This window comes from Molossus molossus, unplaced genomic scaffold (genome assembly GCF_014108415.1).
Source record: "Molossus molossus isolate mMolMol1 unplaced genomic scaffold, mMolMol1.p scaffold_m16_p_2, whole genome shotgun sequence".
Taxonomy (NCBI): domain Eukaryota; kingdom Metazoa; phylum Chordata; class Mammalia; order Chiroptera; family Molossidae; genus Molossus; species Molossus molossus.
The window spans coordinates 5817641-5829162 of record NW_023425355.1 but is presented as its reverse complement, the minus strand read 5'-3'; positions in this window follow the sequence as shown (position 1 = coordinate 5829162).

The window sequence follows — 11522 nt, the reverse complement described above, 5'->3', positions numbered from 1 at the left end:
ATCAGTGATTGTTCTTATTGGACTTACCTTGCATGTGATGAATGGTTTTACTATTGATACTTTCAAGTTTTTATTTTTATATTTGGTTTTCCCCTATTTTTACTACTATGTCTCCATATATGTATGGATGGTTTTGTATTTATCTGTTTTAACATTTGTTGAGCTTTTATGATTGTAGATGGATTATATTTTATCAAATTAGAAAATTTTCTTCCATTATTACTTTGAATATTTTTATGCCTCTTTCTCTCCTTTCTTTATAGTACTTCCAATGCATGTATTTTTATTATTTATTTATTTATATTTTTTCTGTATTGATTTTAGAGAGAGAGGAAGGGAGAGGGAGGGAGAGATAGAAACCTCAATGAGAGAGAACATTGATTGGTTGCCTCCTGCATGCCCCCCACTGGGGATTGGGCATATAACCTGGGTATGTACCCTGACCAGGAATTGAACCAGCAACCTCCTGGTGCACAGGTCAATACTCAACCAGTGAGCCACACTGACCAGGCCATTGCATGAATTTTTTTTGTGCTTAATAGTACCTCATTTTTTTGAGACTCTATTACTTTTTATTTTTTTTCTGTTCTTTTTTTTTTTTTTTCAGATTTTACAGTATCTATCAATCTATCTTAAAATTCACTGATTCTCCTACCAGTGGAAATCCATTATTAACCTTCTCTAGTGAATTTTTAATTTCAGTTATTGTATTTTTAACCTATAAAATTTCATCTATTTTAATAATTTCTATTTTTTATTTTCATTTTTTAATTAATTTATTTTTGTTACAGATGTTTCTCCTTTTAATACTTTCTACTTTTTATTTATATTCTTTACTTGATAAAATATTGTCAGAATGCCTTCATTTTCTGTATTAAGCAAAGTTTTCTTTAGTTTTTGAACATATTTGTAATTGCTAATTTGAATTACTTATCTATTATATCCAACATTTAATCCTCTCATAGGCATTTTCTGTTGTCTTTTATTTTTCTTTGTATGGGTCACATTTTTCCATTTTTTAAATATGTCTTATTATTTTTTGTTCAGAATGACCTTAGTAGATATGACCTTATAGCAACTCTGCATACTGCCCACTTTTGCATTTGCTGTTGCTACTATGCTTTGTTTATTTGTTTAATGTTTATTTGGCTGTACTTGTTTATCTTGCTGCACTATTTTAGTGATGTATATTTTCCCTACAGTGTGAATCCTCTGATGTATCTTCCAGGAAGGCATAGCCTTGGGCATGTACAAAATTACCTTGGAGTTACAGTGGTTTTAGCAGGAATCTCTTTGATTATCTCCTCCCTGATCTATCTTCTAAGATGTCTGTTTCTAATGGTATCATGTCCAGATGTTAGCCTCCAACAATTGTTTTCTGATTGCTTTCAATCTCTCCCTGGGCCACAAATCTTATCACAGTCTTATTCAATTAAATTCAGACCTCATTGCAGTGGTGGTTACTGAGTATAGCCTTTGAGTTTTGTTCTGACCTCACAAGGGCTCTTATTAGTTGGCTCTTTTTCTTTTTTTTTTTTTTCTTCTGGTGAACGAGTTGATCTTTACCTTAGCTTGTTGCTCTCATGGAGCTACCATCCTCCTCTTACTTGCTTACTATGAAATTCTATATTATTTTTTAATGTACACTTAGATTTGATCTTCTATATGTCCTTTTCCAAATAAGGTCAGTTTCTTTGGGGATAATTTTACAGCTGCAATTAGGCCATTCTAAAAGTCTGAAAAATCTCTGAGCAAGTGCTCTAGACCTGGAGGCAAGAGTACTGGCCCACTTCTCTTGGAGTGACATTTCTGATTTATGAAGTGTCCTGATTGAGGTGGTAGTAGTCTCTGATCTTCTCAGCTTGCCTTACATATGAAACCTCTGTCCTATATGGAAGCTGGGACTCATGAAAGCAAAGCCCTGTTATTCTCAACTTGCCAAACCTGGGGTAAAGCCTATATCCTGTGTGTTGAGGGTGGGTGGAGGAAGAGAGCCTCTGACTTTCCAGTATCTCTTCCTGATATATAGACTCTGCAACACAGATATCAAGCTAAAGAGAAATGCTTATGACCTTCCACTCCTGAGGACATACTATGATACTTGTCTTGGAGCTAGGCAGAAGCTGGAGCCTGGTTTTTGGCCACATCCGCTCAGAATGGAGCTTCTGTCAACTTGAGTTGGTAGGGAGGTATACTGGAGTGAATGTGTCATGGTTTTAAGTGCCATAGACTTTACTTTTACAAATATTTAGAGATTTTTCTTAAATAAAGACTTCTCTATTGGCTGTATGTCTTTGGGAAATATACTGAAAATGATAAGTGATTTTTTAATTAAATAATTTTCACCAGTTATGCTTGTTTAGCTGTAGGAACTCTTTATGCTACCATTCTAAAAGTCAACTGTTTGTATCTTTTCCCTATGTTAATTCCCTATGGGAATTTCTTTTATGCCACCTTTTTAAAAATTCTCATCCAATGGTTTTAGTTCTTCCTTGAACAACAGCAATAGTATCCTAACTTATTTTCCTGCCTCCTGTCTCTCACCTCTCTCATCCAGAGTTACCATTCATTTTTCAAATTTTACCAGGCCATGCCACTTGGGCATTTCAAATATTTTAATGGCTCCCTCTGATCTATCAGATAGTTAAAACTCTATAATGTGGTATTTTAGGCCTCTGTGATTTGATCTCAAACCACTTTTCTGCCTACATGTAACTTCTGTTCTAGCCATAACGAACTATATCTGGAATATGGCACCACTTTTGCATCTCTGAGCCTTATATTGTTTTTTGTTTTGTTTTTACTTTGTCTTGTTAAATGTGTTTACAGGTCTGTCTTTTACAAACTATGTACTCTTAAAGGACAAAACTATTGGTGTGTTTCTTATATCACATATAGTGCCTGATACAGAGTAGGTACTTAGTAATTTTATATTAACAAAGTAATCAAATGAAATAATTTATAAGCTAAGTGATTAGTGACTCTGATTCCAGGATCATTTTTAAATTTTTTTTTTCTATTTTCTGAGATCTTCCTGGAGAAATTGGCAGCTTGAGATGCAGATGGGACTGCCCAAATCATAGTTGCTATGACAACATTGCTTTTAACAGAGGCTTTCTCTCGCCTGAAAAAGGGTTGTGGATTTTTAGAGGACTATGAATGTGGGGTTTTGTTTGTGTGTGTGTATTCATGTATATGAATCATGCATGTGTGTACTTGGTGGTATTGTTGGGGGTAGAAGAGGTGAAGCTGTCTATCCTGTAGCCATCCAAATAATTTAAGCATGCTTTTCTAGCTAGTTATTGTATTTATTTGTCTATATACTTTCGGGGTTTTTTAGTTGTTTTTTAAGGTACTTTTAAAAACTTGTATTTCATTTTGTTAGCCAAGACAGGTTCCTTTAATTAATTTATTGGTATTTTCAGGTAGCTCTTAGCAACAACCTTCCAAAATTCTTTTGAAAAATCAATAATTCTAGTGGGGCATGATGTTTTCTGTAATTTCCCATTTTATACAAGTGGAAAGCAATTACACAAATGAGCACTTGTTTGATTGTAACTGTATGGGGGAATAATAGCTAACTGACTCTTTCTACTGTGTTCTTGGAGATAGCTGTTGGCAACATAGTACCTAGCTTGGAAAATATGAGATCTAGGGCTTTCCATACCCAGCTCATCATGGAGCTGAGTAGTAGTGATTTTTGGAACTGATGCTCCTCTTCTTTGCATGGTTCTTAAAGGCAGGTGGGTTGGAGAATGCCATCTAGCCAATGGAATTGCACAGTCTGGTCAGTACCCTGCTATTTTCTGACAGAATTAATAGCAGTTACATATCTTTATGAGAAGCAGCTACTGCTGACAAACAGAAAGTCAACATAGTGGAAAAAAATCTATAACTGCCAATGTCTGACTTGTGTTCTAGCCCATGTTTATCTCTGATATTCATTAACTATGCATCCTTGAGTATATCTCTTGGCCTCCCTAGAGTTATATTTCTTTACTGAATTATAACATAATCAGAATTAGGATATATATAGAAAAATGATATGAAATGGAAATGAGAACAGAGGTTACTAAGGAAATGTGTGTATTGAGAACCTAGGCACAGTGCTGGTAGTTTATATAAATTATCCAATTTAATTTTCACCAAGGCTTTGTGAGATAGAAGGTATGTACTTCATGTTTCATGTAAAAAGACTGAGGCTCAGAGCATCAAAATACTTAAAAATCACGTGGCAGATGTAGCATAGATAGGATTTGGATCTAAGACTATCTGAAACCAAACCCCATCCATTTTAATTGCACTTTAATAGTTGGGCTATTTTTGCCAGCTCTGCCAAATCTCAATGGTCTTTCAGTGTACAATACTGACCAACTGATATTTCCCAAAGCCTTCTTTACCAAAGCACCTCCATACAGTTAGATTTTGCTTATATGATTCTGAAGATGATGAAACAAAAAATATCTCCCAAAGACCTTATTTGAGAATTTATATGCATATATGCATAACTGATGGACACAGACAATAGTGTGGAGAAGGCAGGAAGGGAGTGAGAGTGGAGAAAAGGGGATCAATGGGAGAAAAAAGGGGGACCATCTGTAATTAAAAATCCTTTTAATAACCCTCTTTTTCTTTATTTTTTTAAGAATAAAATATTCACTTATAATTTTCTTTTTTTTTATTTTATTTAATTAATTTATTTTTGTTACAGATGTTTCTCCTTTTTGCCCCACTGATTCCCTCCTCCCCCTCCCTCCCCGCCCTGTCCCCAGCTTTGTTGTCCATGTCCATTGTTCATGCACACATGCATATAAGTTCTGTAATAGCCCTTCTTTTCAATATTTATTGGCGGATGTGTTGGTAGAATCTACTTCCACAATGCCTTGAGAGATGTCCTAACTTGGAACAGAACTGTTGCAACACCAAGACCTCCTAGGAAAATGTCTGAGGGCTCAGCCTAATGTCTTTTTAATGGAAGAAATACAAGATATGGAAGAGAAGATATTCAATCCACTGCTGAATCTGCATTAGACTTTAGACAGCCTCTCCAGTCAGAAGAGCATGACTCTGATGTCAATCCATTATTGATTACCACCCCCAGAACATTAGATTTGAGGGAAAATAGTGGCTTCCTAGGGGTTTTGTCTGCTCTTTTTCAGCATCTCTGACTTTTGGCATTAAATTCTACAAAAACGTTCAGACTGTGGCATAAATTATGTGGCCCTGTTTCTCTAGGGATCATCCTGGAGCTTCTTTTATTGGATATCAATCGTATTAATCACCCCAGTTGTCATCATTATTATACTACTGTGATTCCAGCCCCCTTAACCAGCAAGGATAGCTAGATCAATTCTGCAGGTACCTTATACAATATTATTACTAAAGTTTAATAGAACACTTTCTTTTTTTTTTTTTTTATCCTCACCCGAGGACATTTTTTTTTTCTTTTTGATATTTTGTTCAGATAGAGTGGGAGGGAGAGAGAGAGAAACATCAACTTGAAAGGGACACATTGAGTGATTGCCACCCACATGACCCAACCAGGGCTGGGGACAAACTGCAACAGAGATACATGCCCTTAGTGGGAACTGAACCTGGGTCTCTCTGGACCACAGGCTGACACTCTAACCGCTGAGCCAAACCGGCCAGGGCTAATGGAACACTTTCTTAGCAGCTTAATAATACTGCACAGCTCAAAGCTACACAAGTTATCACCATCTATGATAGTTGCAGGTAAAATTACAAAAAAGGTCAGATTTCTCCCCTCCCCACTACCCTCTAATTTTGACCCTGATAATCACCCATTAAGCCAACAGCTGTCATGCAGAAATAAGTGCTGATGTTTAATTCAGGGTTTCATGTTTCACAGCTTTGGAGGGCAAGAGAGGAAGCTGTTTTCTGTCAGAGGGACAGCAATTCTAGCCTCCCTGGAACCATCATGAAACTGACATAAGTGAGTGGAAGCCTTTGAGAAATAAGTCCTTTTTGCTTAGAAGCTTAAAGTTTTGTTCTCTCCACAACCCCCAGCGCCACAAAACAAAGCAAAACAAAACAAAACAAAACAAAACAAAACAAAACACAAAACACTCATGGTGCCAAATTACTGTTCTTTACCACCACCATCCCTTGTCAATTTCTACAGCTTGGTCAATTTTCAGTAAAGATGCCTTTCACCTCACCTGATTTTCCCAGCAATGCAGGTTGTGTGTGCACATTCATACAGTTCACTTAAAATTAGATTACCATCAGTGTGATTATGGACAACTTACTTAAACTCTCTAAACATCAATTCTCCATGAGTAAAATGGAAATAATTTAACTCATAAGATTGTGTTGAGTGCAACATTGTGAGTGATAAAGTCCAAGAACAATGTCAGGACCTAAAGTGTCCTTCTCTTACATTTCTTTTGTTCTGTCTTTCTCCTTTATTTCTGAAAGGCAGAATTTTACAAATGACCCCAGAACTGCATGACCTGTTTATACTTCTGTCCCTTTCCCCTAGCAGTGGTTCTCAACCTGTGGGTCATAACCCCTTTGGGGGTCGAATGACCCTTTCACAGGGGTCACCTAAGACCATCGGAAAACACGGTAGCAAAAATTACAGTTATGAAGTAGCAACAAAAATAATTTTATGGTTGGGGGTCACCACAACATGAAGAACTGTATTAAAGGGTTGCAGCATTAGGAAGGTTGAGAAGCACTGCCCTAGAAGAAAGAGGCTGGGAACTTCTTGCTGACAGGTGTTGCTATCAGTAAGTGTCTGAGGATAATATTAATGGTATAAAATTGAAATCTAATGATCTCACTCATGATTAGAACAGACATAAATGGCAATCAGAATTTTTTTAAAATAAAGGCTAAAGTCAAGGATTTACTCAATCAATAGTGTGCATTGAGCGCACACTCTTTACCTAGTTCAATTATAGCCAAGAGAAGAAAGTAAAGTCTCTACTCTATTTCTTGGAAAGAATACACAAACATGTACAAGAACATTGGAGAAAAGGACAGTGGATGGTCATGTTCAGTTTACACTGACTCATAGGATAATAGTTGCTCATAGTAGGGAAGATCATATACAAAGTACCTGACACAGTGCATCTAATTTACACCTCACAATAACCCTGCAACTACAAGCACAAAATGAGCACCTAGAGGGGAAAAGGAACTGTTCAAAGTTCTGCCATGATGGAGATAGGATTTGAACCCAGATCCACCCAGCTCTCAGGTTTGTCCTATTTCCACTGCACCACAATGCTTCCAAAGCATAGGATTGGCCACAACATCTAGAGAAGTCTATGAAACAACTTTATGCCTTATACAGCTCTTCAATTTCTGGCTTCAGAAATTATGCTTTCTGTTGTAAAATATTTGAATCTGTCATATACATTATTGTATGCTGAAAGCCTGTTGTGAATTGTAACTTTCCTAACTTAGCTCATTTCACACATTACTTTCCTCACATAAATAACCTTAGACTATGCTTTGCACCTCAGACAAATAAGATGGTATTACTTTGAAAATAAAATTTAGATTCTGACTTTTTGTTCAGTCCATTCACTGCTTTCAACTTCAGTCATGTGACTTGCCATGCACATGTTCCCATGACAATCTTAGACTGAACTGGAAAACTTTTGTTAGGTGGCTGTTTCTTTTGTATGATTTCATCTCTAATTCATGTCTTCCATCTTTATTTCCCTTTGTTTCTCCCATCATCTGACTCTGCTTGCGAAAATGTATGCAGTTGATGGTGGAGTATAGAAGGCTGGAAGATGTCAGGAGATGAGTTTGGGGTAAAATGGTCGGGTAATACTGATGTATGTCCTCTTCTCCTTTTTCTTCCTCATTTCCAGCCAGAAATATTTTCCTGTAAGTTGTTATTTCTTCTTTTGTGTTATATCACTCTCATCTCAGTCAAATATTTCTGCTTTATGTAGTCAATTTTATTTTTGAAATTAAAGGTACCACCATACAACTTTTTGCTGGGCTTCTTGTGTCAGAGAGAGATGGTGAGAAGCATGAAGGAAATAGAGGGCGCTGACAGACTCAATGTAGAAATATGTTGGTTATCCATAATATTTTCTTTAATGATGCCAGAAGGCAGACTGGGTGATATCTACTTATTCTGTCCAGCCAGAAATTCAGTATTGTCTTGCTTTGAAGTGAAAGTTAAGAGGAGGCAGAAGGGATGTGTCCTTGTTTTCAATTTAAGTAAAAAGGATCAGTGAAAGGTTTACAATGAGTTGGGAAGATAAGACGGCATACATATGAGATAATAACATCATATCAGGCATCATGGGATTAGATGCCAAATGAATGATGCTGACAGACTTTAATATGTGGAAGCTCTGGAGAGAGAGTACTTTGTATTATCTTGGGAGGTAACAATGGATTTCTGGATAAAAGGAGGTTTCAGACAGACTCTAAAGAAATAAAACTTTAGAAAGGCAGGGTAAAAGTTGAATTCAAGAAGGGAGGGAGGAGCACCTCAGCAGAAACAGTTAAAGGCTACACAATATGGTGGCTGAAGTATACAAGTATTATTATTATCATCAATAATGACCACAACTGATTATTTTCTATGTACAAAAAAAAACCAAAAACTATGCTAGATGCTTTACATAGTTTATTTTCATTTTAACTTCACTAAGGTGATGGATCTGACTTCTCTCCATTTCGCAGATGAGGAAAATGAGGATCAGAGAAGTAAAGATATTTTTCTAAAATTATGTAGCCTAACAGAAAGTCAGTGCTGGAATTTGTCACCCTATTCCATCTGACCTTAACCTCAACAGGTGTCAAGTTCTCCAATGTCACTCTTCCAAAGGATTTTACTTCCTATACCTGAAAACACGGTGCAGGTACTTGGTTTAGGACTCAAAGACCCTCAAGGAGTGCCTGAAGAGCTTGGCATGCTTCCCTGAAGGACTTTCTGCTTTTCAACTCTACTCCCTTCCAGGTAGATCAGTGCAAGGACATGCAGACACATCGGTATGTGGACATAGTAATACATCTGAGCCACTGTTCTTTTTTAATACAACAGCCCAGGAGCTCCTCAGGCATACATTGCTATTTTAACCCACTCAGAAAGCAAAGTCAGTGCTTGTTAATAAATATTGGGGCCTGAGTCCTTTTGCAGTTAATTGGCTGAGTCATTCTTCACTTGGAGTCTGTCTCTGTCTGGTTGGCTTGTTTCAATACATGACAGAAAAAAAGAAGATTTTTTTTTTGAACTAGCAAAATGAACACAGTTGATGTCTGGTAAATCTGGGAAACAAATGAATTTCTGCTGGGCTTGGCTACATATAGATTTAATCTTGAAAATAGCAGTCCCCCCCTCTTGCTTTTACTCCACTATTATCCCCCTCCTGCTTCGGATTTCCATCTTACTGACCCTCTGCTAAGGGTTTCCAGTCCCCTTTGCTCTTCCTTTTTTTCCTTCCTCCCTTACATGAATTCTGGTTTCTATCTACCTCTTCAAATTCACTTAGCTAGAGCTGTCTCTTTATAGTCTTTCAATATACAGAATTATTTCCCTTTTCAGTGTTTATACATACACTGTTCCTTATGCCTAAGATGATTATATAATTTGTTGGTCAAACAAGGTGCTACAATAAGTATGCTGGGTCATCAGGTATAAACAGAGACTGTCTTAAAAATAAAGCAGAAAATATGATAATTCTACTTTGCCTTAAGCCTCTTTTATACCACCAGTTCACAGTATGGCTTGGTTCTTCTTCTCCTTCAGGCTCAGGTGTTATTTCCTCAAAAGGCCTTCTATGCCTGCTCTTATAGATTCCATACTTCCCCCAACCCCATCTCCCACTACTCTATATGACTGCGTTCTTACAGCTTATGAAAACCTATAATTACATATTTATTTGTTTAATTGTTTAATGTTTTCCCTCACTAAACTTTAAACTCCAGGAGGGCAGGGGTCTTGTTTGTTTTATTTATTAATGTATGTCCAGTCTTTCTAACACAATCCCTGGAACATTCAATAATAAGAATTATCATTCATTGAACACTTACTACATACCTGGCATTGTGCTAAGAACTCTAAGGTAATATTATTATCTGCATTTAACTGATGAAAAAATCAAGGCAGAGTGGTGTTAAACAACTTGCTCCAGCTCACCCCATTAGTAAAAGTAATATACAAGATTCAAATTCAGATAATCTGACTTAATAGTCCATGCTCTTAACCACTGCACTCTGAATTTTAGGTTGGTAAGTATATGGGTAAATGAATATGTAAATGATTAGATGGAAAGATTAATAAGATAAACTTTTATTGAACATTTGTTATGTGTCAAGCATAATGTCAGTTACTCGTATATTAAGGTGAACAAAATTTAATTACTGACCCAGCAGCTCTGTAGGATCCCTGGGATTTTCTGGAGTTGGGAAGGTCAGTCGTTTTGGATCTGGCTGAAATGAGAAAGACATAAGCAACAGCTGGCTAGCACGGATATGGCAGAGTGAAAAGAACATGGAATTTGTAATCAGACAGCCTGACTCTATTATTGATTAACTGTGTGGTTTGTAGCAAGTGGAAATAATAAAACCTATCTCACAGTGTTCCTGTGAAGAATAAATGAATGAAAGTGTACAAAGTGTCAGGCACAGAGTGGATAGCCAATATATGATTGTTCCCTTTATTCTCATATATTCAAATCAGGTAGAGCTTGACTTCTTGGCCTTATTTTCTAGAACAAGAGGCCACAATTGAACAACTGACACTTTTGAGACCTTAACCTCCAGAGCTCTAACAAATTCATCTGTCAAGATGAAGTCAATGTATTGGGAGATAAACTTGTATAACAATGGCCTTGGATGTGAGAGTAGTTTTCATTTACATAAGTCTGCTAACCAATGTTGGAAGATATATTTGACACATGAAAATACTAAAATCTGAAAGAGAAAGTAACTTAAACATGCCATGATTAAAACAGGCATTCTGATTCCAAACCTCAGGTGTTTTCATTAAACAAGTACTATATGGCTTCCTTAAAGCTTTCACTCTCTTAATTCTACCCTGTTCTATCTCTTTTTTCTCACCAGTGAGTTGGAGTTAATTGCCCCTGCCCTGACTATTTCACAGGATTGTGAAGCTCAAAATAAAAGTGGGAAATTATTTTAAAGATATTTTGTAAATTAGTATCCAAAATGCATGCTCTTTTTATGCAGATTTTGCTGTATCAGGTAAAGTAGGCATGGGAAAACTAAAACCAAAGGAGGGGAGCTGTTTTAACCCAATTCACATAACTGGATAGTGGCTGAGCTAAACCAGAACTCCTGGGTCTCTGCATACTCCTGAACCACTATGCTGCTGTCCCCTCTACCTCCAAAATGTTTGGGAACATGCAGCTCCAAACAGGCTGCCAGGTTTCTGTACCTTCCCTAGAGAATGATGCTTGATGGTTTCCAAGGAGACCAGCACAACAAAACCATCCCAAAGGTACATCAAAGGGAGAAGTGATGTTGAGCTCTGTGCTTGCAAATATCGTTCTTATGTTGGAGAC